The following is a 25,709-nucleotide window of genomic DNA, read 5'->3' as shown; positions in this document are numbered from 1 at the left end:
TCGCCTCTGCTAATAATGATAGGTCATTACCATATTTCACACACCGCCGCAACTCCGACCAGTTCAGTCTAATTCCCCTTTTTAACAGTCTTAATTACTGCCAAATAACCTCTCTGGCACTGAAAATATATTTTATAAGTGTGGAATCTCATTCCTTCAGATATAAATTGTTGTTGAATATTTTTTATATAATAAAAATGTTTTTACATTTTTCTATTTTTCTTCTCTCTCTCTAAATCCAACCTTTATTTCGCTCTATTTATTTCGCTTTCTGTGCCTGATTTGACATTGAATTCACTGTTCTAACAGATCCTGGTTCAGACTGCGCTGCTCATTAACGAATCTTCAATCAATTATTTATGAGGTGGGGCGGCACAGTGAGTTTGTTAATCGACCAGTATTCCAGAGGAACAGTGGAATGGTGGGGAGAAAATTGTCCAGTGCTTGCTGCTGGAGAGGTTTGCCTTGAGGGGGCAGCGATGAATCGCCATTGCAGTGCTGGTCCCGCCACAAACTGTTCCTCAGCCGCAGACTTCATGATGATCTGGAGACCTGAGCTTACAATCCCACCACGGCAGATGGTGGAAGGATTAAAATCGGGGATGTGTAAGAGCCCAGAATTGGAGGAGTGCAGAGATCTCAGAGGGTGTAGGGCTGGAGAAGGTTACAGAGATAGGGGGAGGCGAGTCCATGGAGGGATTTGAAAACAAGGACGAGAATTTGAAAACTGAACTGTCGCCTGAAGGGAGCCAATGTAGGTGAGTGAGACCCGGGGTGATGGGTGAACGGGACATGGTGCGAGTTAGGATACGGGCAGCAGAGGATTGGATGAGCTGAAGTTTATGGAGGGAGGGTGATGGGAGGCCTTCCAGGAGTACATTAGAATCGTCAAGTCTGGAGGTGACAAAGGCAAGGATGAGGGTTTCAGCAGCAGATCAGCTGAGGCAGAGTCGGGCGATGATACGGAGGTGGAAGTAGACCGTCTTGGGCAGAAGCTCATCTCGGGGACAAATACCAAGGTTGCAAGCTGTCTGGTTCAGTCTCAGTGGCCAGGGATTGGGATGAAGTCGGTGGCTCGGGAACGGAGTATGTGTCGGGGACCAGCACTGCAATGGCGATACATCACTGCCCTCTCAAGGCTACTTGCAAACCCCGTCCAGCAGCAATATTGGAAGAACTGGACAATTTTAACTCCACCATTCCATTTTGGCCCGGCCTTTTCTCATCCACACCTTCAGCGTCTACACTTTGCCACTGCTGAGCAGCCAATCACACAGTTGCGATCAAAATGTGTTTTATTTGTCCCCAGCTGGGACAAGAAGAAACCTGGTTCCACCGAGACTCAGATCGCTGGATTCAAAGTCCAGAATGCTCCCCATTGCAGCATGAAACCCTTATACAGCATTTTTGAGGCCAATTCGCTTTTTTCCAACTCGCCTACCATTCACAGCTGCTGAGTATTTCCAGCGAATTCTGTTTTTATTTCAAACTTCCAGCATCCGCAGCATTTTGTCCTGTGTTAGAATAACAAACGGAATCCTGGGCTTTACAGACAGAGGCATAGAGGGCAAAAGGAACGAAGTTATTTCAAACCTTTGGAGTATTGTGTGTAATTCGGGCACTGCGCTTTAGGATGGATGCGGGACTTCAGTTCCGTGGAGTAGTGGAGAAGAAGAGGTTGTTCTCCTCAGAGCAGAGAAGATAAGGGGAGATTTTGTCGACGTGTTCAATGTCATGAAGAGTTTTAATAAAGTAAACAAGGAGAACATTTTCCGGCGGCAGAAGTGTTGCTAACCAGAAAACACATATTAAAGTGATTGGATAAAGTATCAGTAATAAGGTTCTCTCGGGCTTTTGTTGGCCGATTTACTGGTAAAGCTGGGAATTGAGGGGAAACTGGTTCATGGTTTGTAACACAAGCAGTGCGCGGGGTCAGACCGGCCCGGCTAGCTCAGTCGGTAGAGCCTGAGACTCTTAATCTCAGGGGCGGTTTGTGTTTCAAATTATTGGGCTGGTTTACAGGCGATCCCCAGCTCTAAATCCCCCGTCACCTCTCGGTCAATGACTCTTTCAAAAAATGCTATTCAACAACATTATCAGGAAATCTGAAGTGTTTATAAACACCGGAAGCTGACACACCAGGGAAGACCTCACAATCTTGGACACAAAGTGAAATACACTGAAGTGTTTATAAAAAGTTACAGAACACAACACGTGTGTAAAATTCCCCGTTGTTTTCTCGGCCCTGATGGGTTGTGAAGGGAGAGATGGGCCGAAGTCCCACTGAGCCGCACTGACCCCGAGCCAAGGTGAAATTAAAGTCAGTTCAATCTTTAGCAGCGAGCGGCTGAAGAGAGACAAGATTCCGGAATCAAGGAGAGATTTTCTTATTTTGTTGAACCGCATTAATATGAAACACTCATTGACCGAGCTGGGAATCGCCTTTAAAATCAGCCCAAAAATTTTAAGCGCAAACTCCCCACCGTGGGGATGAAGTATCCGACACTCCACCGACTGGGCTAGCCGGACTGGTCTGTCGCAAGGACCCTGCCTGTGCTCCAGTTTCCTCTCAATTCCCCGGTTTATCAGTAAATCCACCAGCAAAAGCCCGAGGGAACCTTATTACTGATTCATTGTCCAATTACTTGAATAGAAAGCGAGCGGAGGAGAAGGATTGAGAGCTTTCAGTGTGGGACAGAAGTGATGTTGTTTGACGGAGAAGCGACACAATCTCAATCAGTGCAGAGAGAGGTGAGTCAGCGGGTCACCTTCTCCCTTAACACATCCTTCTGACAGGCAGCTGACAAACTGAGCAGAGCTTTCGGGACTGTAGCAATTATCACGCTCGACTTACACACGAAATGCCCCCGGTTCCGCTCCAGGGCGGGATGAATGATTTTGGAACTTGCTCCAGGTGAACCTCCAGGGGCGAGTTTCTTCCCCTGTGTAAAAGCGGCGACAATTGTCGGTCCCTGTTAAACTGAACAACGGCTGCACCAGATTCCCGGTGTGATAAACACTGAACAGTTTTAACCAACTCCTCAAATACCGTCTGTAAAATGAGAACTGGTGAAAATTCATCACAAGCAAAAGACAAAACACTTATGAAAGTTTTGCCTGTCACTCGGTGACCATGTTAGGATTTCCTTCAGTCTGAAACAGAAAGTTGATTCGTCAATTAGAAGAATTGTTCACCTTTTTAAAGAGTTTATTGAGCTTTGTCAAATTCAGATAATAAAGTGTATTAATGCAAAAGTTAATCCCGGACCTGCGTTTGCAGATCGCAGTTCTCTTCTGTGATGTTCTTGGCCCAACCAATGGCAGAGTTTCCGTAGTGTAATGGTTAGCACGGTCGCATAACACGGGAAAATTACCCGGTTTGTAACCGGAAGGAAACATTTTGAAAACGTTCCCCATTAAAATTGAATTAATATATAAAAAAGGAACAACTGATCTTGTGGTTAAATTTCAATAAAGTGAAAAATCTCGCAGAACCCGTATATTTTCTCTGTACAATGCTGCACAGACTCACACTCAGCACAGATGCCGACAGTGTCCCGCCCTCACTCCCGTTTCCTGCCCTGACGGTGCAGAAAGCCACTCTCAAAGCTGCACATTCGGCTGGTTTCAGTGGATCCATGGGAGCTCGTTAAAGGATCCTGCAGCGTTGCCTTGGATAATAACAATAGATCGTCACCATATTTCACCCACCGCAGCAACCCCGTCCATTTCAGTCTAAGTCCACTTTTTAAATATATCACGCCAGGCAAACCGTGTCTACAAAATGACATTTCAGGTGAGAACACAAAAGACATGTTCGCGCAACCACAGCACCAAGTGCGGGTAGGCATCTACCTGAAATGCAGTGAGGTGATCTATTACCACAAGCTCCTGATGTATATGTTTCCATGTCTAAAATGCACACACCGAACAATGCAGCTCCTGGGAAAACTGCAAATCCAGGCAGGGCTGCCCTGCATCATTTGAAACAACAGTCAGACACAAGATTCTGCCAGTTTCCAATGTCTTCTCCTTCTGCTCCTATCACTTCTTTCCCTTCAGCTTCCTCTGCTCCACCAGCCTGCAGGTGAATTAGATGCTTGATGTAAACGCAGCGGGTTCAGGACACAAACCCTTCCCTTTCCCTCCGAGAGGATGACGCACTGTAGGTTGCTCCGTAGCCACAATAGCTCAGTGGGGTGGAGCGACTTGAAGATTTATAAAAGTACAAAAGCAAAATACTGCGGACGCTGGAAATTTGAAATAAAAACAGAAACTGCTGGAAATACTCAGCAGGTCAGGCAGCATCTGTAGAGAGAGAAACAGAGTTACCGTCAGACGAACGGTCATCGACCTGAAACGTTAACTCTGTTTTTCTCTCCACAGATTTAATAATGGTCCCTGATTCAATCCCGGGATTCGACAGTTTTCAATTCATTCGAGTTACTTTCCGCTGCCATTCTCGAACTGAACGATTTAATCAGGAGTTATTTTCTGGCACTGAAGGATTAGCGATTGAATAGACAGACATCAAGTATGGGAATTATTGATAACGTTTTAGATTGATCGATTTCCTCCTGTGTTTTTCTCTGGATGTTGTCTCTCTCGGTGCTGGGCGAACAATTCATTGATGCATTTGTCCTGAACTGAAGCCTTTTGCCCATCTCGCGGGGTCAGAGCTGCTCTGTCTGTCTCTTACCTGCTTGTGACCATTATCGGGAACAGGCCGCCTGTTCAACTTTCAACAGCAAACCCAGAAAGACAAATAAACAGAAAGATGTGTCTCTCAGCCCCGGTGGCAAAGGTGCAATGGATGTTAATCCAATTAAATCCCCCGGGAGATTCTGTGTGCATTGGCGTCCTTATAACGTTTGTATTTTAAATGTGCGGGAAAAGCGTAAAATTATAAAAATGTTCCGATGGCCCGTACGGGGATCGAACGCGCTAACTTGGCGTTATTAGCACCACGCTCTCACCAACTGAGCTAACCGGCCACAATGCTCCCGTTGGCCAGGCTCGAACCCAGGCTGGGAGATTGTCTTTCAAGCTCACACTGGGTGACCGAGTTACGGCACAAACATTGAACACACCACATCGCTTAAACATTGTTAACTGTTCCTTTATACAACTGGGCAGTGTGTTAATCGAAAGTAACAGAAAGAAAGCTCTATGGTCGAACAAACCTCATCTAAAATTTATTATCGCACCACAGCCCCTCCCTCAAACACTGTCCCAGTCTAAAAGGAGGCGGCGGCACCCCGACTGGATTCGAACCTGCAGCGGACGGTTGGAGCCGGATCCAGCATGTCCGATGTGGTTTCACTCCCATTCGTTTGGGAAACGCGGCAGCAGGAGCGTAAAATCTCTCCTGATTCGCTCCTCTCGTCGTGAAGGAGACAGAAAGTAACTAAAATCTGCCAGAAACCCGGGATCGAACCAGGGACCTTTAGATCTTCAGTCTAACGCTCTCCCAACTGAGCTATTTTGGCTTCACATCAAATCCCTATTCTGTCGTTCTTTTGGAGGATTTTCTATCCCCGGGTGGAATTGCCCCTCTCCCTCATTCCTCACTTCGGGCAATGTGACCCGACCAGATCTCGGAGCTCAGGTTGTGTTAAAGTAAAGCTGGAGTGTTGATAAAGATACAAAGCTGACACAGCACGGGGGACCTCACCGTGTTGGACACAGCGTGAAATGCAATGAAATGTTCAAATAAAGTTACAGAGCACAACACATGTGTAAAATTCACTGTTCTTTTCTCCACATTGATGGGTTGTGAAGGGAGAGACGGGCCGAAGTCTCACTGAGCCACACTGATCACGAGCCAAATCAAGTTCAATCTTCAGCTGCAGGTATGGTGCTGAGCCCCACACAGAAGTGAAAATGCCCGTGGTTCTTAGTTCCTCACACAGTGGGCTACTGAGCAATACAGGAAGGGCTAATGAACATCTTAATGCTCAACTTATCACGGACTCTCTGATTCCAGTTTTGCACACGTTGCTAAGTTTCAAGTATTGCATTTTTCACACTGGCAATGAATTGATTGATAGCCGTGCCAGTGATAAGGTAAGTTTGCTCGGGAGATGCAGTGGGCAAGAAGATACACGGAAGACTGATAAAAACCGTGACTGCCCTGACACTGTGAGCTGCAGTTAAATGTTGGCAACATTTAAAGTCAGCCAGTGTAAAAGTTGACAGAAATCAATTCCTACTGACTTTGAAACAGCACGCATTTTACAGAAATCAAGGATGTGTATTTTGTATCGCTGTATGAAGAGTGATATTCAGCAGTGGTGGGGAAAGTTGATTCAGGGGCGAGCATTGCCCCGTACGGGTGCGTTGTGTGGTGGCAATTCAAACAGACCCAAAACGCACTATTCTCTGACCGGGAATCGAACCCGGGCCGCGGCGGTGAGAGCGCCGAATCCTAACCACTAGACCACCAGGGAAGCTGCAGCCAGCCTCCTGCCAGCAACACAGTTTTTCCTGCCTGCTCCTTTGCAATTCAGATCATTTCGCGCCAGGCAAACTGTTCGGACAAAATTATATTTTTACTTATGAACACAACAGACATGTTCGCGAAAGCACGGCACCAACTGTAGGTAGGCATCCACTTGAAATCGATTTCCTCCTGTGTTTTTCTCTGGATGTTGTCTTTCTCGGTGCCGGCGAACATTTCATTGATGCATTTGTCCTGAACTGAAGCCTTTTGCCCATCTCGCGGGGTCAGAGCCGCTCTGTCTGTCTATTACCTGCCTGTGACCTTTATCGGGAACAGGCCGCCTGTTCAACTTTCAACAGCAAACCCAGAAAGACAAATAAACAGAAAGATGTGTCTCTCAGCCCCCGTGGCAAAGGTGCAATGGATGTTAATCCAAATAAATCCCCCGTGAGATTCTGTGTACATTGGCTTCCTTATAAAGTTTGTATTTTATATTTTCGCAAAAACCGTAAAATTAGGCTGATGGCCCGTCCGGTGATCGAACCCGCGCCCTTGGCGTTATTCGCCCCCCCGTGCTCAGTGTTCAAACGCTCAGCAGATTCGGCAGCATGAAGTTGGATAACTGCCTGCAGTCCTCCGAATGGGCCTGGGTTGCGAGCCCATCCCGATCCCCGCACCCATTCGCGGGGAAAGGAATTTCTTGGCCTATCTCCTATTGATAAACTCACGGTCTGCTGGAGCACAGAGCTCTCAGCCTTTACTCACTGATCTTCACACGATGTGATTGTGTTTTGTAAATCTCTCACTCGCTCTCCTCGCGGTCAAACACAACGTTTACCTGCTGTGTTTTCCAGCAGCCAGTAAGTTGATTTGAAAAGGCCATTGTGACAGGGTTTGGGCTCTGAGTCCAGTCACAGGTCGGGTTGTGATGCCTTGTGGCTCAAGCGGTCACCTGACCTGCCAGCTGATGACCTCACTGCTGATGATGACCTCATAATTAACCCCGTCATACAGCTGTGGGCTGATGTTTAAATTGATGTAAAATTATTTCCCTGAAAGCCAATCAAATCTAATCGACATAAACTAGTAGATGTTATGAATTTGTGCTCCCAGTGGGAATTCCTGCAGAGTCTGCTGGTGTTCATCCCCCCAATTCCCCACAGGAAGCTCTGTGCTCAGAGTCTACTCATTACATCGACATTACACGGTATTATTACACGGCCACATCTAAAACTGGTCACATTAATAGGGAGACAACAGTGTGAATCGTAGGGTGGGAGAGAGAGGGAGCGAGAGAGGGAGAGAGAGGGGGGAGAGAGAGAGAGAGAGGGGGAGAGAGAGAGAGAGAGAGGGGGGAGAGAGAGAGAGAGAGGGGGAGGGAGAGAGAGGGGGAGGGAGAGAGGGGGGAGGAGAGAGAGGGGGGAGGAGAGAGGGGGGGAGGGAGAGAGAGGAGTGGGAGAGGGGAGAGATGAGATGAGGGGAGGGAGAGAGAGGGGAGGGAGAGAGAGGGGGAGGGAGAGAGAGTGGAGGGAGAGAGGGGGGAGGGAGAGAGAGGGGAGGGAGAGAGAGGGGAGGGAGAGAGAGAGAGAGAGGGGGAGGGAGAGAGAGGGGAGAGGGAGAGAGAGGGGAGAGGGAGAGAGAGGGGGAGGGAGAGAGAGGGGGGGGGAGAGGGAGAGAGAGGGGGAGGGAGAGAGAGGGGGCGGGAGAGAGAGGGGGGGTGAGGTGGTGATAAACGCGGTGGTAAACGCTTCAGCCTTGTTTTTTGCGCTCATGTACTGGGCACCGCCATCATTGAGGATGGGGATATTCATGGTGCCTCCTCCTCCCGTTAGTTGTTTAATTGTCCACCATCATTCGCGACTGAATGTGGCAGGACTGCAGAGCTTTGATCTGATCCGTTGATTGTGGGATCACTTCACCCTGTCTATAGCATGCTGCTTCCGCTTTTTAGCACTTCATTTTTGGTACGCCTGCTGCTACTCCTGGCATGGTTTTCTGCACTCCTTATTGAACCAGGCCAGGCCTTGGTGTTACAGATTGTGGTTGAATACTATTCTGCTGTTGCTGATGGCCCACTGCGCCGCATGGATGCCCAGTTTTGAGCTGCTAGATCTGTTCTGAATCTGTCCCATTTAGCACGGTGGTAGTGCCACACAACACGATAGAGGGTGTTCTCGGTGTGAAGACGGGCCTCCGTCTCCTCAGTGACTGTGCGGTGGTCACTGATGCCAATGCTGTCATGGAAAGATCCATCTGCGACAGGTAGATTGGTAAGGACGAGGTCAAGTAGGTTTTTCCCTCATGTTGGTTCTCTCACCACCTGCCGCAGGCCCAGACTGGCTGATATGTCTTTCCGGACTCAGCCAGCTCGGTCAGTAGTGGTGCTACCGAACCACTCATGGTGATGGACATTGAAGTCCCCCACCCAGAGTACATTCTGTGCCCTTGCTACTCTCAGTGCTTCTTCCAAGTGGTGTTCAACATGGAGGAGCACTGATTCATCAGCTGAGGGAGGGCGGTAGGTGGTAATCAGCAGGAGGTTTCCTTGCCCATGCGTGACCTGAAGCAACGAGACTTTCATGGGGTCCGGAGTCAATGTTGAGGACTCCCAGGGCCACTCCATCCTGACTGTGTACCACAGTGCCGCCACCCCTGGTGGGTCTGTCCTGCCAGTGAGACAGGACATACTCAGGGATAGTGATGGAGGAGTTTGGGGCATTGGCTGAAAGGTGTGATTCTGTGATTATGACTATGTCAGGCTGTTGCTTGACTCGTCTGTGTCACAGCTCTCCCAATTCTGGCACAATTGCCCAGATGTTGGTGAGGAGGACTTTGCAGGTTCGACGAGGCTGGGTGTGCCGTTGCCGTGTTCTGAGCTGGTGCCGAGTTCGATGCCGGGTCGTCCATCCGGATTGAGCAAGTTTAAAACACACGAGAGAAAGACACACACTGAAAGAGACAGGCTTTTATCACAGCAGGGGGGAGTGTGAAGCAGGAATTTCGACTGCTCGTGTGGAGAAGAGACAAACGTTGTCTTTGTAATAAAGGTTGGAAGCGATCAAACATCCAAGGCTTCCTGAACAAATGAGAACCACTGTATCATCAGGATACATACAGGGAGGGAGTGATGGTTTAGGATTCCCACACGTGTCCCAATATGAAAAATATAAGAAGACAGCAATCTGAAGCTCAGAGTAATAAAAAAGGGAAACTCTTCAAATCGACTCTTTGAGGAGCAAAGCCGGTATCTCTGGGGTGTGTGAGTTTTATTGGTACCGATATCTCATATACACTGCATGGAAGGGGTTATATTTCAGTATCTGATTGACTTCGTTCAATAAAGTTATAATCAAAGGTTTTTTCACTGTTTCCCTTCACCTCGAACTTGTATTGGAGATAAAGGATGGTTGACAATATCCTGTAATACATCCACACGGGAGATAGGAATATATGACAATCTCCTACAGCCAAGGACAAAGTGACTGAGCACGGAGAGAAATGTGAGCTGATTAGAGAGAGGCAATATGGATGTGTAGAGGGCAGGTCATGTCTAACGAACCTCATTGAATTTTGAGGAATTAGCTGAAGTAGTAGACAGAGGAATGTCTGTGGATGTGTTGTATATGGACTTCCAGAATGGATTCAATGAGGTTCCGTAAAAGAGACTGTTAGCTAAAATTAAAGGTCATGGAATTGAAGGCAAATTATTGGGCTCGTTAGGAGATTGGTCAGGTGGTAGAAGACAGAGAGTAGGGATAATGGGAATGTACTCAAATTGGAAGGAAGTGACTTGTGGTGTCCACAAGAATCTGTGCTGGGTTCTCAACTATTTACTATATTTATTAATGACAGGGATAACATAATAGGGAGCCATATATCCAGGTTTGCCAATGACACAAAGATAGGTGGCACAGTAAGTAGTGTAGAGGGGAGCATAAAATTACAAAGAGACATTGATCGATTAACTGAGTGGGCAAAACTGTGGCAGCTGGATTTCAACACAGTTAAGTGTGAGGTCATCCATTCTGGACCAAAGAAAGACAGATGTGAGTATTGTTTAAATGGTGGAAAGCTGGGAGCAGTGAAGGTCCAAAGACATTTAGGGGTTTGTGTAAAGAGATCACTAAAATATAGTGATCAGGTGCAAAAAATAATCAACAAAGCCAATGGAATGTAAGCCTTTATATCGAGAGGGCCAGAATACAAGGGGGATTGCTCGAGCTATACAAAGCCCTGGTTAGATCACATCTGGAGCACTGTGTACAGTTCTGGGCACCGCACCTTGTGAAGGATATCCTGGCCTCGGAGAATGTTACCAGGGCCCAAGGGTTAAATTATAAGGAGAGATTACATAAACCTGGCTTCTATTCCTGGAATATAGAAGGTTAAGGGGTGAGTTGATTGAGGTTTCCAGGATTTTGAAAGGAATTGATCGGATAGATAGAGAAAACCTTTTTCCACTGGTGGAGGAGTCTCGGACAAGGGGACATTACCTTAAAATCAGAGCCAGGCCATTCAGGAGAGAATTTAGGAAACAGGTCTTCACACAAAGGGTGGTAGAAGTGTGGAACCCTCTCCCACAAAAAGCAGTCGATGTCAGCTCAAATAATAATTTCATATCTGAGGTCGAGAGATTTATCAACGCCAAGAGTATTAAGGGATCTGGAGCTAAGTCGGGTGGATGGAGTTAGGACACAGATCAGCCACGATCTCATTGAATGGAGGGACAGGCTCGATGGGCTGAAGGGCCTCCTCCTGTTTCTGTGTCCTGTGTTTCTCATATATCCCTATTGCCCTGATGTGGAGGTATGACAATATCCTCCAATACCTCAATAAGGGCAATAGGGATATATGACAATATCCACTAATACCTCAATAAGGGCAATAGGAATATATGACAATATCCTACAATACCTCAATAAGGGCAATAGGGATATATGACAATATCCACCAATACCTCAATAAGGGCAATGGGGATATATGACAATATCCACCAATACCTCAATAAGGGCAATAGGGATATATGACAACATCCTACAATACCTCAATAAGGGCAATAGGGATATATGACAATATCCTATAATATCTCAATTAGGCAATAGGGATATATGACAATATCCTCCAATACCTCAATATGGGCCATAGGGGATACGTGACAATATCCTCCAATACCTCAATAAGGGCAATAGGGATATATGACAATATCCTCCAATACCTCAATAAGGGCAATGGGGATATATGACAATATCCTCCAATACCTCAATAAGGGCAGTAGGGATATATGACAATATCCTCTAACACCTCAATAAGGGCAATAGGGATATATGACAATATCCTCCAATACCTCAATAAGGGCAATGGGGATATATGACAATATCCTACAATACCTCAATAAGGGCAACAGGGAAATATGACAATATCCTACAATACCTCAATAAGGGCAGTAGGGATATATGACAATATCCTCTAATACCTCAATAAGGGCAATAGGGATATATGACAATATCCTCCAATACCTCAATAAGGGCAATGGGGATATATGACAATATCCTACAATACCTCAATAAGGGCAACAGGGAAATATGACAATATCCTACAATACCTCAATAAGGGCAATAGGGATATATGACAATATCCTCCAATACCTGAATAAGGGCAATAGGGATATATGGCAATATCCTCCAATACCACAATAAGGGCAATGGGGATATATGACAATATTCTACAAAGCTTTGACATGAGGGCAATACAACAACAACTTGTATTTATATAGCGTCTTTAACGTAGTAAAAATGGTAAAAAGTCCCAGGATGATTCACTGGAGCATTTGAGACAAAATTTGACACCGAGCCACATTAGGGTAAATGGTCAAAATGTTGTTCAAAGGTTTAAAGGAGGATAGAGAAGTAGAAAGGTTTAGAGAGGAAATTCAGAGCTTAGGGCCTAGGCAGCTGAAGGTACGGCCACTAATGGAGGAGTGATTAAAATCAGGGATGCTCAAGAGGCCAGAATTAAAGGAGCACAGATACCTCGGAGGGAGTTTTGTGGGGCTGGAAGAGATTACAAAGATAGGGAGAGGCGAGGCCCGGGAGGGATTTGAAAACAAGGATGAGAATTTTAAACTGAGCCGTTGCCTAACCGGGAGTCAATGTAGGTCAGCGAGCACAGGGATGATGGGTGAACAGGACTTGGTGCAATTTGGACATGGGCAGCAGAGTTTTGGATGACCTCAAGTTTATGAAGGGGAGGTGGGACGCTGGCCAGGAGAGCATTGGAATCGTTAAGTCTAGAGGTAATAAAGGCAATGGATGATTGAGGTATATCCCATATCATACAATACCCCCACAGAACAGGGAAAGCAATATGATAATTGACGTAAGAAAACTACTGGGCACTTGGTCTAAGCATTAAACAAAGCTTTAATCAAATGTTTTACAAGATGGAGGTCCAGTTGTGTCCTTCACTAGTTCCTGTTAAGTATGTCCTGCGCAAGTTGGGCCCGTGCCCGAGTTTTCACACTCTCCCTGGACAGCGCCAACCGCAGGCCGCTCAGTTGATTCATGTCAACAATATCCATGTTACCCCCACATACGGCCAATAAGGATGTATGACAATATCCTGCAATGTACCCACAGTAGAAAAACATGTGGAAACAGAAAATGTAATAAAGAATGGTCAGGGTGGATTTCAAAAGGGAAGGTCATGCATGACTAACCTTATTCAATTCTGTGAAGTAATAACAAAGAGAAGACAAGGATAATACAGTAGATGTAATAGATTTGGATTTTCCAAAGGCCTTCGATAAGGTACCGCATCGTAGACTCATGACTATGGTCAGAGCATGTGGAGTCAGGGGACCGGTAGCAGAATGGATAGCAAGCTGGCTGCAGAATGGAAAACAGAGAGTCGGGGTTAAGGGGAGCTACCCTGACTGGAAAATGTTGGGAAGTGGTGTTCCACAAGGATCAGTGCTGGGACCACTGTTCACAATTTACACAAACGATTTGGACTCGGGAAACAGAAATACAATTTCAAAATTTGCAGATGACACCAAATTGGGGGAGTTCAGTTAATACTGAGAAAGACTGCGAGAAAATACAAGAGAACATTAATAAACTTGCAGAATAGACGTGTAATTGTCAAATTAATTTCAATATAGATAAGCGAGAGATTTTACATTTTCAAAGGAAGAATAAGGAGGCCACAGACTGCTTGGAAATTAATAGTCTAACTGGGGCAGATGATCAAAGTGATCTGGGGGACAGATACTCAAATCACTAAAAGTAGCGACCCAGGTTAATAAGGCCAAAAAAAACAAACCAAGCCCTTGAGTTCGTTTCTAAAGGGATCGAATTGAAAAGCAGACAAGGTTTGTTAAACTTGTATTGAACCTTGGTTAGATCACAATTAACTTTAATTTCACAGTTCTGGTCTCCATATTATAAAATGGATGGAGAGACACTGAAGAAGATGTAAAATAGATTTACAAGGATGATCCCAAAACTAAGAGGTTATAATTATCAGGAAAGGCAGAACAGGCCTGTAGAAAAGAGAGGGCTGAGGGGTGAGCTCAGAGTTCTATAAGATTATGAAAGGGTTTGATAGGGTAGACGTGGAGAGATTCTTCCACTTGTGGGGGGAGACCAGGACTAGGCTCCATAAATACAAGCTGGCCATTAATAAATCCCACCGGGAATTCAGGAGAAATTTCTTTGCCCAGAGAGTGGTTAGAATGTGGAACTCGCTCCCACAAGGAGCAGTTGAGGCGAACAGCACAGGCCCATTTGAGGGGCAGCTTGATCAGCAGCTGAGGGTGAAAGGAATAGAAGGAGATGCTGAAAGGTGAGGTGAAGAGGGCTGGGAGGAGGCTTGTGTCAATCACAAACACCGCCATACACCAGTTGGACCCAATGGCCTGTTTCTGTGCTGCAAATTCAATGTAATTCAGGGCAAAAGTGCGACAGGAATATCTGACACTAGTTATAATAACAAAGAAAGTACTTTTGAAGTGGAGTTGCTGTTGTAATGTGGGAAATGCAGCCGCCAATTAGTGCACAGCAAGCTCCCACAAACAGCAACGTGATAATGAGCAGATAATCTGTTTCTGTTATGTTGGTTGAGGGATAAATATTGGCCAGGACCGCTGGTCATCCTTGAAATAGTGCCATGGGATCATTTACATCCACCTGAGAGAGTAGACGGGATCTCGGTTTAACGTCTCATCTGAAAGACTGCACCTCCGACAGTGCAGAACTCCCTCAGCACTGCACTGGAGTGTCAGCATAGCTTTATGTGCTCAATTCTTTGGAATGGGACTTGAAACCACAACCTTCTGAGAGAGACTGTGAGAGAGAGTGAGTCTGAGAGAGACAGTGTGTGAGAGAGTGAGTCTGAGAGATGGTGTGTGAGAGAGTGAGTCTGAGAGAGAGTGAGTCTGAGAGAGACAGTGTGAGAGAGAGTGAGTCTGAGAGAGAGTGAGTCTGAGAGAGACAGTGTGAGAGAGAGTGAGTCTGAGAGAGACAGTGTGTGAGAGAGTGAGTCTGAGAGACGGTGTGAGAGAAAGTGAGACTCAGAGGCAGGTGATGAAGTCCAACTCCACCTTCAGTTTGCCGGTGCAGTTTTCGGTCGCCTGAGGAAGAGTGTGTTTGAAGACCAGGACATCGAACCCGGCACCAAGCTCATGGTCTACAGAGCAGTCGTGATTCCCGCCCTCCTGTATGCTTCAGAGATATGGACCATGTCCAACAGGCAACTCAAAGCCCTGGAGAGGTACCTCCAACGCTGCCTCCGCAAGATCCTGCAAATCCATTGGCAGGATAGGCGCATGAACGTATGTGCTCTCGATCAGGCAACATCCCCAGTATTGAAGCTTTGACCACGCTCGATCAGCTCCGATGGATGGGCCACATCGTCCGCATGCTCGATACGAGACTCCCAAAACAAGCACTCTACTCGGAGCTCCGACACGGCATGAGAGCCCCAGGTGGGCAGAGGAAACGCTACAAGGGCACCCTAAAAACCTCCTTGAAAAAGTGCAACATCCCGACCGACACCTGGGAATCCCTGGCCCAAAACCACACAAAGTGGAGGAGAAGCATCCGGGAAGGCGCCGAACACCTCGAGTCTCTTCGACGGGAGCAAGCGGAAGCCAAGCGCAAACAGTGCAAGGAGTGCACGTCAACCCAGGCACCACACCCACCCACCCCTTCAAGCACTGTCTGCCCCACCTGTGACAGAGACTGTAGGTCCTGCATCGGACTCATCAGTCACTTGAGAACTAATTATCAGTAATGAAGCAAATCATCCTCTGTTCCAAGGGACTGCCTAAGAAGTGAGAGTCTGACAGAGACCGTGTGTGAGAGAGAGACCCAGAGGCTGTGTGTGAGGGAGTAAGTCTGACAGAGACAGTGCGTGAGAGAGAGAGTCTGAGAGAGACAGTGTGTGAGAGAGTGAGTCTGAGAGAGACAGTGTGTGAGAGAGTGAGTCTGAGAGAGACAGTGTGTGAGGGAGTGAGTCTGAGAGAGACAGTGTGTGAGAGAGTGAGTCTGAGAGAGACAGTGTGTGAGAGTGAGTCTGAGAGAGACAGTGTGTGAGAGAGTGAGTCTGAGAGAGAGACTGTGTGAGAGAGAGACCCAGAGGCTGTGTGTGAGAGAGTGAGTCTGACAGAGACAGTGTGTGAGAGAGTGAGTCTCAGAGAGACAGTGTGTGAGAGAGTGAGACTGAGAGAGACAGTGTGTGAGAGAGTGAGACTGAGAGAGACATTGTGTGAGAGAGTGAGTCTGAGAGAGAGTGAGAGTGAGTGAGTCTGAGAGAGACAGTGTGAGAGAGAGTCTGAGAGAGACAGTGTGTGAGAGAGTGAGTCTCAGACAGTGTGAGAGAGAGTGAGACTGAGAGAGACAGTGTGTGTGAGAGTGAGTCAGAGAGACAGTGTGTGTGAGAGTGAGTCTTAGAGCCAGTGTGTGAGAGAGTGAGTCTGAGAGAGACAGTGTGTGTGAGTGAGTCTGAGAGAGACAGTGTGTGAGAGAGTGAGTCTGAGAGAGACAGTGTGTGTGAGAGTGAGTCTGAGAGAGGCAGTGTGTGAGAGACTGAATCTGAGAGAGACAGTGTGTGAGAGAGTGAGTCTGAGAGAGCCAGTGTGTGAGAGAGTGAGTCTGAGAGAGACAGTGTGGGAGAGAGTGAGTCGGAGAGAGACAGTGTTTGAGAGAATGAGTCTGAGAGAGAGAGAGTATGTGAGAGAGTGAGTCTGAGAGAGACAGTGTGAGAGAGAGTGAGTCTGAGATAGACAGTGTGTGAGAGAGAGAGAGTCCGAGAGAGAGAGGGCTAAATATGTAACAACATGTCACAACCTGAGGACTGTTTAAAAGTAAGACTGTTTAAAATTAATATTGAACGTACCAAATGAAGTAGAAAGACTGTTTAAAATTAATATTGTTTAAAAGTAATATTGTATATACCCAACAAATGTCAAATCGATTGACACCTACAGAATGTTGGAAAACTGTACCTTTTTGCTATGTAAGCTTTGGCAATATGGTTCTCTGTAAACTTTCATGCCAATAAAGCATTTGAACTGAACTGAACTGAACTGAGTCCGAGAGAGAGAGAATCCGAGAGAGAGAGTCCGAGAGAGAGAGAGAGAGAGAGAGTCCGAGAGAGAGAGAGAGTCCGAGAGAGAGAGAGAGAGTCCGAGAGAGAGAAAAAGTCCGAGAGAGAGTCCGAGAGAGAGAGTCCGAGAGAGAGAGAGAGTCCGAGAGAGAGAGTCTGAGAGAGAGTCCGAGAGAGAGAGTCTGAGAGAGAGAGAGAGTCTGAGAGAGAGTCCGAGAGAGAGTCCGAGAGAGTCCGAGAGAGTCCGAGAGAGAGAGCCTGAGAGAGAGAGAGTCTGAGAGAGAGAGAGAGAGAGAGAGAGAGAGAGAGTCCGAGAGAGAGTCCGAGAGAGAGAGAGAGTCCGAGAGAGAGAGAGAGAGTCCGAGAGAGAGAGAGAGAGTCCGAGAGAGAGAGAGAGAGAGTCCGAGAGAGAGAGAAAGAGAGTCCGAGAGAGAGAGAGAGAGAGTCCGAGAGAGAGTCCGAGAGAGAGAGTCTGAGAGAGTCCGAGAGAGTCTGAGAGAGAGAGAGAGAGAGAGAGAGAGAGAGAGTCCGAGAGAGAGAGTCCGAGAGAGAGAGAGAGAGAGTCCGAGAGAGAGAGAGAGAGTCCGAGAGAGAGAGAGAGTCCGAGCGAGAGAGAGATAGTCCGAGAGAGAGAGAGATAGTCCGAGAGAGAGAGAGAGAGTCCGAGAGAGAGAGCCCGAGAAAGAGAGAGTCCGAGAGAGTCCGAGAGAGAGAGAGACCGAGAGAGAGAGTCCGAGAGAGAGAGAGTCCGAGAGAGAGAGAGAGAGAGTCCGAGAGAGAGAGAGAGAGAGAGAGTCCGAGAGAGAGAGAGTCCGAGAGAGAGAGAGTCCGAGAGAGAGAGAGTCCGAGAGAGAGAGAGAGAGTCCGAGAGAGAGAGAGAGAGTCCGAGAGAGAGAGAGAGAGTCCGAGAGAGAGAGAGTCCGAGAGAGAGAGAGTCCGAGAGAGAGAGAGTCCGAGAGAGAGAGAGAGAGTCCGAGAGAGAGAGAGTCCGAGAGAGAGAGTCCGAGAGAGAGAGAGTCCGAGAGAGAGAGAGTCCGAGAGAGAGAGAGAGTCCGAGAGAGAGAGAGTCCGAGAGAGAGAGAGAGAGTCCGAGAGAGAGAGAGAGAGTCCGAGAGAGAGAGAGAGTCCGAGAGAGAGAGAGAGTCCGAGAGAGAAAGAGAGTCCGAGAGAGAGAGAGAGTCCGAGAGAGAGAGAGAGTCCGAGAGAGAGAGTCCGAGAGAGAGAGAGTCCGAGAGAGAGAGACTGAGAGAGAGTCCGAGAGAGAGAGAGTCCGAGAGAGAGAGAGTCCGAGAGAGAGTCCGAGAGAGAGTCCGAGAGAGAGACCGAGAGAGAGAGTCCGAGAGAGAGAGAGTGAGAGAGAGAGTCCGAGAGAGAGAGAGTCCGAGAGAGAGAGAGAGAGAGTCCGAGAGAGAGAGAGAGTCCGAGAGAGAGAGAGAGCCCGAGAGAGAGAGAGAGTCCGAGAGAGAGAGAGTCCGAGAGAGAGTGAGTCCGAGAGAGAGTCCAAGAGAGAGTCTGTGAGAAAGAGTCTGAGAGAGGGAGAGTGTGTGAGAGAGTGAGTCTGAGAGAGACAGTGTGTGAGAGAGAGTCTGAGAGAGACAGTGTGCGAGAGTGAGTCTGAGAGAGACAGTGTGTGAGAGAGTGAGTCTGAGAGACAGTGTGTGAGAGAGTGAGTCAGAGAGAGACCGTGTGTGAGAGAGTGAGTCTGAAAGAGACAGTGTGGGAGAGAGTGAGTCGAAGAGAGGCAGTGTCAGAGAGTGAGTCTGAGAGAGACATTGTGTGAGAGCGTGAGTCTGAGAGAGACAGTGTGCGAGAGCGTCTGAGAGAAACCGTGTGTGAGAGAGTGAGTCTGAGAGAGACAGTGTGTGAGAGTGAGTCTGAGTGAGACATTGTGTGAGAGTGAGTCTGAGAGAGAGTGTGTGAGAGAGAATGAGTTTGAGAGACAGTGTGTGAGAGAGTGAGTCTGAGAGAGACCGTGTTTGAGAGAGTGAGTCTGAGAGAGACAGTGTGTGAGAGTGAGTCTGAGAGAGACCGTGTGTGAGAGTGAGTCTGAGAGGCAATGTGTGAGAGAGAGTCTGAGAGAGACAGTGTGTGAGAGAGTGAGTCTGAGAGACAGTGTGTGAGAGAGTCTGAGAGACAGTGTGTGAGTGAGTCTGAGAGACAGTGTGTGAGAGAGTGAGTCTGAGAGAGACAGTGTGTGAGAGAGTGAGTCTGAGAGAGACATTGTGTGAGAGAGTGAGTCTGAGAGAGACATTGTGTGAGAGAGTGAGTCTGAGAGAGACAGTGTGAGAGAGTGAGTCTGAGAGAAACCGTGTGTGAAAGAGTGAGTCTGAGAGAGACAGTGTGTGAGAGACAGAGACAGTGTGTGAGAGTGAGTCTGAGAGAGACAGTGTGTGAGAGAGTGAGTCTGAGAGAGGCAATGTGTGAGAGAGACAGTGTGTGAGAGAGTGAGTCTGAGAGAGACCGTGTGTGAGAGAGTGAGTCTGAGAGAGACAGTGTGTGAGAGAGTGAGTCTGAGAGACAGTGTGTGAGAGAGTGAGTCTGAGAGAGACCGTGTGTGAGAGAGTGAGTCTGAGAGAGACAGTGTGTGAGAGAGAGAGACTGAGAGAGACAGTGTGTGAGAGAGTGAGTCTGAGAGACAGAGTGAGAGAGTGAGTCTGAGAGAGACCGTGTTTGAGAGAGTGAGTCTGAGGGAGACAGTGTTTGAGAGGGTCAGTATGAAAGATACAGAGTGTGAGAGAGTAAGTCGGAGAGGGAACGTGTGAGTGAGACAGTGTGTGAGAGAGAGAGTCTGAGAGAGAAAGTGTGTGAGAGAGTGAGTCTGAGAGAGACAGTGTGTGAGAGAGTGAGTCTGAGAGAGACAGTGTGTGAGAGAGTGAGTCTGAGAGAGACAGTGTGTGAGAGAGAGTCTGAGAGACAGTGTGTGAGAGAGTGAGTCTGAGAGAGACAGTGTGTGAGAGAGTCTGAGCGAGACAGTGTATGAGAGTAAGCATCTGAATGAGGGAGGATCGGAAAGGGAGGGAGTGCGAGAGATGGTGTGGATACAAGAGTGAGAAGGAGCGAGACTAGGGGCGACAAAGGGGAGAAACAGTTTTAATTAAGGACAGAGAAAAGGGGAAAAGTGTCTGTTTGTGTCCGAGAACTAAGTGCTAAAGAACGTGAGAGGTTGGATAGGAGGGAGAGGGAGAGGGAGAGAGAGAGAAACAGAATGGGGAAATAACAAAAAACTGAGTTGTGGTTAACAGCTGTTTTTTGCACTGGAAGGATTTAAACAGTGGTGATCCCCAGGGGTCAGTGTGGGCACCATAGCTTTTCTCAATATATATGGATATGATTGACCTGAATTTGGGTGTTTGGAGCACAATATCAAACATTGCAGCTTCCACAAAGATAAGGAGTGAGGTTAACCATGAAGAGGACTGTAGACAACTTCAGGAGGAGAGAGACAGGTGAGCAGATTGGACAGGTCGATGTCAGATGGAAATTAATGCAGAGATGTGAGGTGAGCAGAATAAGGAGAGGAAATAGACACTATACGGTAAAACTGTAAAAGGAGTGGAGGAGCAGAGAGATTCAGGGATTCAGATACACAAATCTTTAAAAGTGGGAGGCAAGTTGATAAAGCTGTTTTACATAATTCCACACGGTATCTGAGGATTTATAAATAAGGGCACAGAGTATAAATGGAGAGTTAATGCTACACCTGGACAAATCATTGGTTGGTCCACAGTCAGAATATTGTCTCCAGTTTTTGGTGCATTACTTTAGTAAGAATGTCGGGGCCATGGAGAGGTGCAGAAGAGATTCACTGAGATGATCCCAAGGATAGGAATCTTCACAGAACTTTTCTTACGAGAAGAGACGTTGAAAAGGGGGTCAGATAATGGGGTTCAAAATTTTGAGGGGTGTTTTGATCAAGTAACTGATAAAAAAATTATCACCGCTGGTTAGTGAGTCGGTAACCAGAGGATATCAATTTAAGACCAAAATAATTAAGTGCCAGGTTGATTTTTCCTTTTCTACACAATATCTTCCTGAACACATTTACAGTCTCATTACTGTTTGTCAAACCTCCTACTTTTGTGCCATCAGCAAATGTTGAGATTGTGAAAATCCAAACAGTCTCTGTATAGGGAGAAGAAAAGTGGGCCCAGCACTGAGCCCTGGGGTAACCACTTCCAACCCTTCACCAATCTGAGCAACTCCCATTAACACTGAGCCTCTGTTTCCGATCCTCAGCCAACTTTCTCCCCGCACTGTTCCACTTCCTTTTAAACTGCCCACCTGAACAGAGTGGCCATTACCCCGGGGATCCCCAGTTACCTGAACAGAGTGGCCATTACCCTGGGGATCCCCAGTTACCTGAACAGAGTGGCCATTACCCCGGGGATCCCCAGTTACCTGAACAGAGTGGCCATTACCCCAGGGATCCCCAGTTACCTGAACAGAGTGGCCATTACCCTGGGGATCCCCAGTTACCTGAACAGAGTGGCCATTACCCCGGGGATCCCCAGTTACCTGAACAGAGTGGCCATTACCCCGGGGATCCCAATTACCTGAACACCGTTGTTCGCCATGTCCCTGATTTCACTTTACGTCCTTCACAGTCTCATCGAATTGTCTCGGTGCCTCCTGGCCATGTGATCATCCAAAGCGGTTTCCAGTCGGAATTAAGTATTTTCCAGAACATTTCTTCAACACCGGTGAAAATCCCTTCTCAAAATTCCTGGAAGTTCCAGCACGACTTCTCCTGTGGAAAAAAGAGACATTGGGTTAGAGGACGGAACAATTAAGGACCGTTCTGAAGTACTCGGTGTCGGCCTTGGCTCATTGGTAACACTCTCTCGCTTCCAGAATCATAAAGGTTGTGTGTTCAAGCCCCCCTCCAGAGAGTTCAGCACAAAATCCAGGCTGACATTGCAGTGTGGTGCTGAGGGAGTGCCGCACTGTCGCAGCTGCCGTCTTTTGGGTGGGACATTAACCCGAGGCCCTGACTGGCCTCTCAGGTGGATGTAAAAAATCCCCCGGCACCATTTCGAAGAAGGGTGGCCGAGTTCTCCCCGGGGTCCGGGGCCAATATTTCTCCCTTGATCAACATTACTAAAGTGGATTATTTGGCCATTGGCCACAGTGCTGTGTGTGGGATCTTGCTGTGCCCACAGTGCTGTGTGTGTGATCTTGCTGTGCCCACAGTGCTGTGTGTGGGATCTTGCTGTGCCCACAGTGCTGTGTGTGGGATCTTGCTGTGCCCACAGTGCTGTGTGTGGGATTTTGCTGTGCCCACAGTGCTGTGTCTGGGATTTGCTGTGCCCACAGTACCTGCCGCATTTCCTGGAGTGAGCTCCCTTCACAATCCCCCCATTGTGTGTGAGGCTCTGGGCCGGGCTGAGGCTGTGAAAGGCGCTGGTGAAACGCAGGTTGCCCCGGGCTCCCGCTTTCCGGGGATACCCTCTCTCTAATGTCAGCGCCCGCTCGCTCTCTAGCCGGAGACTGGAGCCGCCCCCTCACCCCTGACCCTCGGCCCCGGAGCGAACCGCCAATCAGCGGCCTTCTGACGTCAGCCAGCATTGTGGCGTCACTCGCCGCCCTTTCGCCATCTTGCTGTGACCCAGCTCACTGCGCATGCGCGCTGTTTACGGCCATGAAACCGCGCGATTAAAAGGGAAAGTGTCGTCAATTTCCAGCAAAATCACCGCTCACTGTTAACGGAGAAACTGAAAGTTTGTCCCGCGCCGCAGAGAGAAAGCGGCGGCACATCGGGTGCCTCAGGTGCGCATGTGCGAGCTCAGCCACCAGAGTGCAGTGCGGCCTGTGTCACAGAGATAGGGCCCTTTCGCTGTCGCTCGGCATTGTGGGAGTTGCAGTCCGCCATTGCTGCCCGGCGACAATTCAATTCGATAGCGTTAGAATGAAGATCTAAAGGTCCCTGGTTCAATCCAGGGTCTCGCCAATTTTGTTTAATTTGTTTCTCCTTCACCATAAGGGGCGAGAATCAGGAGAGATTTTCCGATCTTGAACTCGCGCCTCCCAGACCAATAGGATGAGGGGACCAAATGTTGTATACAAAGCTGGATGGGGATGTAAGTTGTATGTAAGCTGATGATACAAAGTTGTTAGGAGGATGCAAGTAGGCTTCAGGGGGGTATAAACAGGCTAAGTGAGTGGGCAAGAACATGGCAAATGAATATAATCTAGAGAAATGTGAAGTTATCCACTTTGGTAGGAAAAACAGAAAAGCAGAGTATTTTTGAAATGGTGAGAGATTGGGAAATGTTGTTGTTCAGAGGGACCTGGGTGTCCTTGTAAACGAATCATGGAAAGTTAAGCAAGCAATTAGGAAAGCAAATGGTATGTTGGCCTTTATTACAAGAGGATTTGAGTATAAGAGTAAAGACTTCTTACTGCAATTATATAGGACCCTGGTGAGACCATACCTGAAGTATTGTGCACAGTTTTGATCTCCTTACCTCAAGAAGGATATACTTGCCATAGAGGGAGTGCAACGAAGGTTCACCAGACTGGTTCCTGGGCTGGGTTTATTGTCCTATGAGGAGAGATTGAGTAGATTAGGCCTATATTCAATTCAATTCAATTCAATTCAAATCAATTTATTGGCATGACAAGGTACATCTTATGTTGCCAAAGCATCGAAAAACATTCATGGTTGTACACAAAAATACAGATCTATCCATAGAGTGCATAAACATATATCCTCTAGAATTTATAAGAATGAGAGGTGATCTCATTGAAACATACAAAATTCTTACAGGGCTTGACTGGTTGGATGCGGTGAGGATGATTCCCGTGGCTGGGGGAGTCTAGAACCAGGGGTAACAGTCTCAGAGTAAGGGGTTGGCCATATAGGACTGAGATGAGGAGACATTTCTTCACTCAGAGGGTGGTGAATCTTTGGAATTCTCTACCCCAGGGGGCTGTGGAAGCTGTTGACTATATTCAAGACAGAGATCGATAGATTTTTGAATATTAAAGGAATCAATTATGTTCTTATGATATGGGGATAGTGCAGGAAAGTGGAGATGAGATAGAAGATCAGCCATGATCTTATTGAATGGCGGAACAGGTTTGAAGGGCCAAATGGACTACTCCTGCTCCTATTTCTTATGTTCTTATATGTAAACCACATCTGACCCTGTGGATCCGGCTTCAGCCGCCGGTTGCAGGTTCGAGTCCGGTTGTGGTGACAGCAGCTCAGGGTCACGCCGGCTAGTTTTATATCGGGACAGTGTTTGAGGGAGGGACTGTTCAGCGGTGGTGTGATAATAACTTTCAGAATTAAGTTTAATAGATTCTTTAATCTTTTTCTGTTACTTTCGATTTACACTCTGCCCAGTTTTATGTACGAAAAGTTAACAATGTTTAAGCGATGTGGTGTGTTGATTGTTTGTGCAGTAACTCTGTCACCCAGTGTGAGCCTGAAATACAATCACCCAGCCTGGGCTCGAACCGATCCGAGGGGCACTTTGTTGCCGGTTACCTCAATTGCTGAGAGTGTGGCGCTAATAACGCCAAGGTCGCGGGTTCGATCCCTGTCCGGGTCATCAGAATATTTTCAGCAACTTACGGTTTTTCATGAAATTTAAAATACAAACTTTATAAGGAAACAAATCCACACCGAATCTCAATGGGGAATTATTTGGATGAACATCCATGGCACATTCGACCCCGGGGCGGAGAGACTCATAGACCATGGAATTATAGATAGATACGGCACCGAAGGAGGTCATTCGGCCTATCAAGTCAGCGCTGGCACATTGAAAGAGCTCTCCAATTAGTCCCAATCCCCTGCTCTTTCCCCACAGCCCTGGAAATTTCTCCTTTTCAATAGTTAACCAATTCTCTTTTGAAAGTTACTATTGAATCTGCTTCCACTGCCCTTTCAGGCAGCACATTCCCAATCACAATAACTCGCAGCGTAAAAAAATTCTCCTGATCTCCCCTCTGGTTCTTTTGCCGGTTATCTTCAATTAGTGTCCTCTGGTTACCGACCCTCCTGCCACTGGATTCTCCTTATTTTGAAAACCTCCATTAAATTTCCTCTTAACCGTCTGAGGAAAAGAATCCCAGCTTCTCCAGTCTCTCCATATACCCGAAATCCCTCATCCCTGGGCCCACTCTGTGAGACGTCAAACTGAGGATCTCGCTCTGCGTGTCCATCTGTCTCTCTTTGTCTCTGTCTCTCTCTTTGTCTCTTTCTCTCTCTATGTCCGTCTCTTCTGTCTCTTTCTCACTCTGTTCACAGCTCGACTGTTGCTCTGACAGATTTTGTATTTGTATTTGTTAGTTCTCCTTAGCAGAGTTGTGAGTATCTTTGCCTGTCATGAGAGAGACCGGGCTTCCTATTCCCCGATGGAAAGGATGCTTTTTAACATCCCCAATTTAAAACCTTTGGGATGCTCCTTGGAATAGTTAACAGAAAAAATGAATAGGGGTCACAGATTTAAGATTTTGGGCAAGAGATATAGGGGGGATGTGAGGGAAAACTTTTTTACGCAGCGAGTGGTGAGGACCTGGAATTCACTGCCGACGGAAGTAGTGGAAGCGGAGACACTCAGTTTTCAAGGGAAGGCTGGATAGGCACTTGAGGGAAATAAACTTGCAGGGATACTGGGATAGAGCGGGGGAATGGGGCTGATTGGATTGCTCT

At 47.4% G+C, this 25,709-nt stretch overlaps 2 non-coding genes across 2 annotated transcripts; both read right to left on the bottom strand.

Annotated features, from left to right (window-relative positions):
- Nucleotides 1-5,415: 5,415 nt before the first annotated feature.
- On the bottom strand, nucleotides 5,416-5,489 carry trnaf-gaa (transfer RNA phenylalanine (anticodon GAA)). The gene has a single exon. It is a non-coding gene; the product is annotated as a tRNA-Phe (tRNA).
- An 888-nt stretch (nucleotides 5,490-6,377) lies between these two features.
- Nucleotides 6,378-6,449, bottom strand: trnae-cuc (transfer RNA glutamic acid (anticodon CUC)). Its single transcript has one exon. It is a non-coding gene; the product is annotated as a tRNA-Glu (tRNA).
- Nucleotides 6,450-25,709: the final 19,260 nt, after the last annotated feature.

The sequence above is a fragment of the Somniosus microcephalus genome, unplaced genomic scaffold (assembly GCF_052327205.1).
Source record: "Somniosus microcephalus isolate GS21.2 unplaced genomic scaffold, FLI_Smic_1.0 unresolved_chr4, whole genome shotgun sequence".
NCBI classification, from domain to species: Eukaryota; Metazoa; Chordata; class Chondrichthyes; order Squaliformes; family Somniosidae; genus Somniosus; species Somniosus microcephalus.
This window is presented reverse-complemented; position numbering and strand designations above follow the sequence as displayed.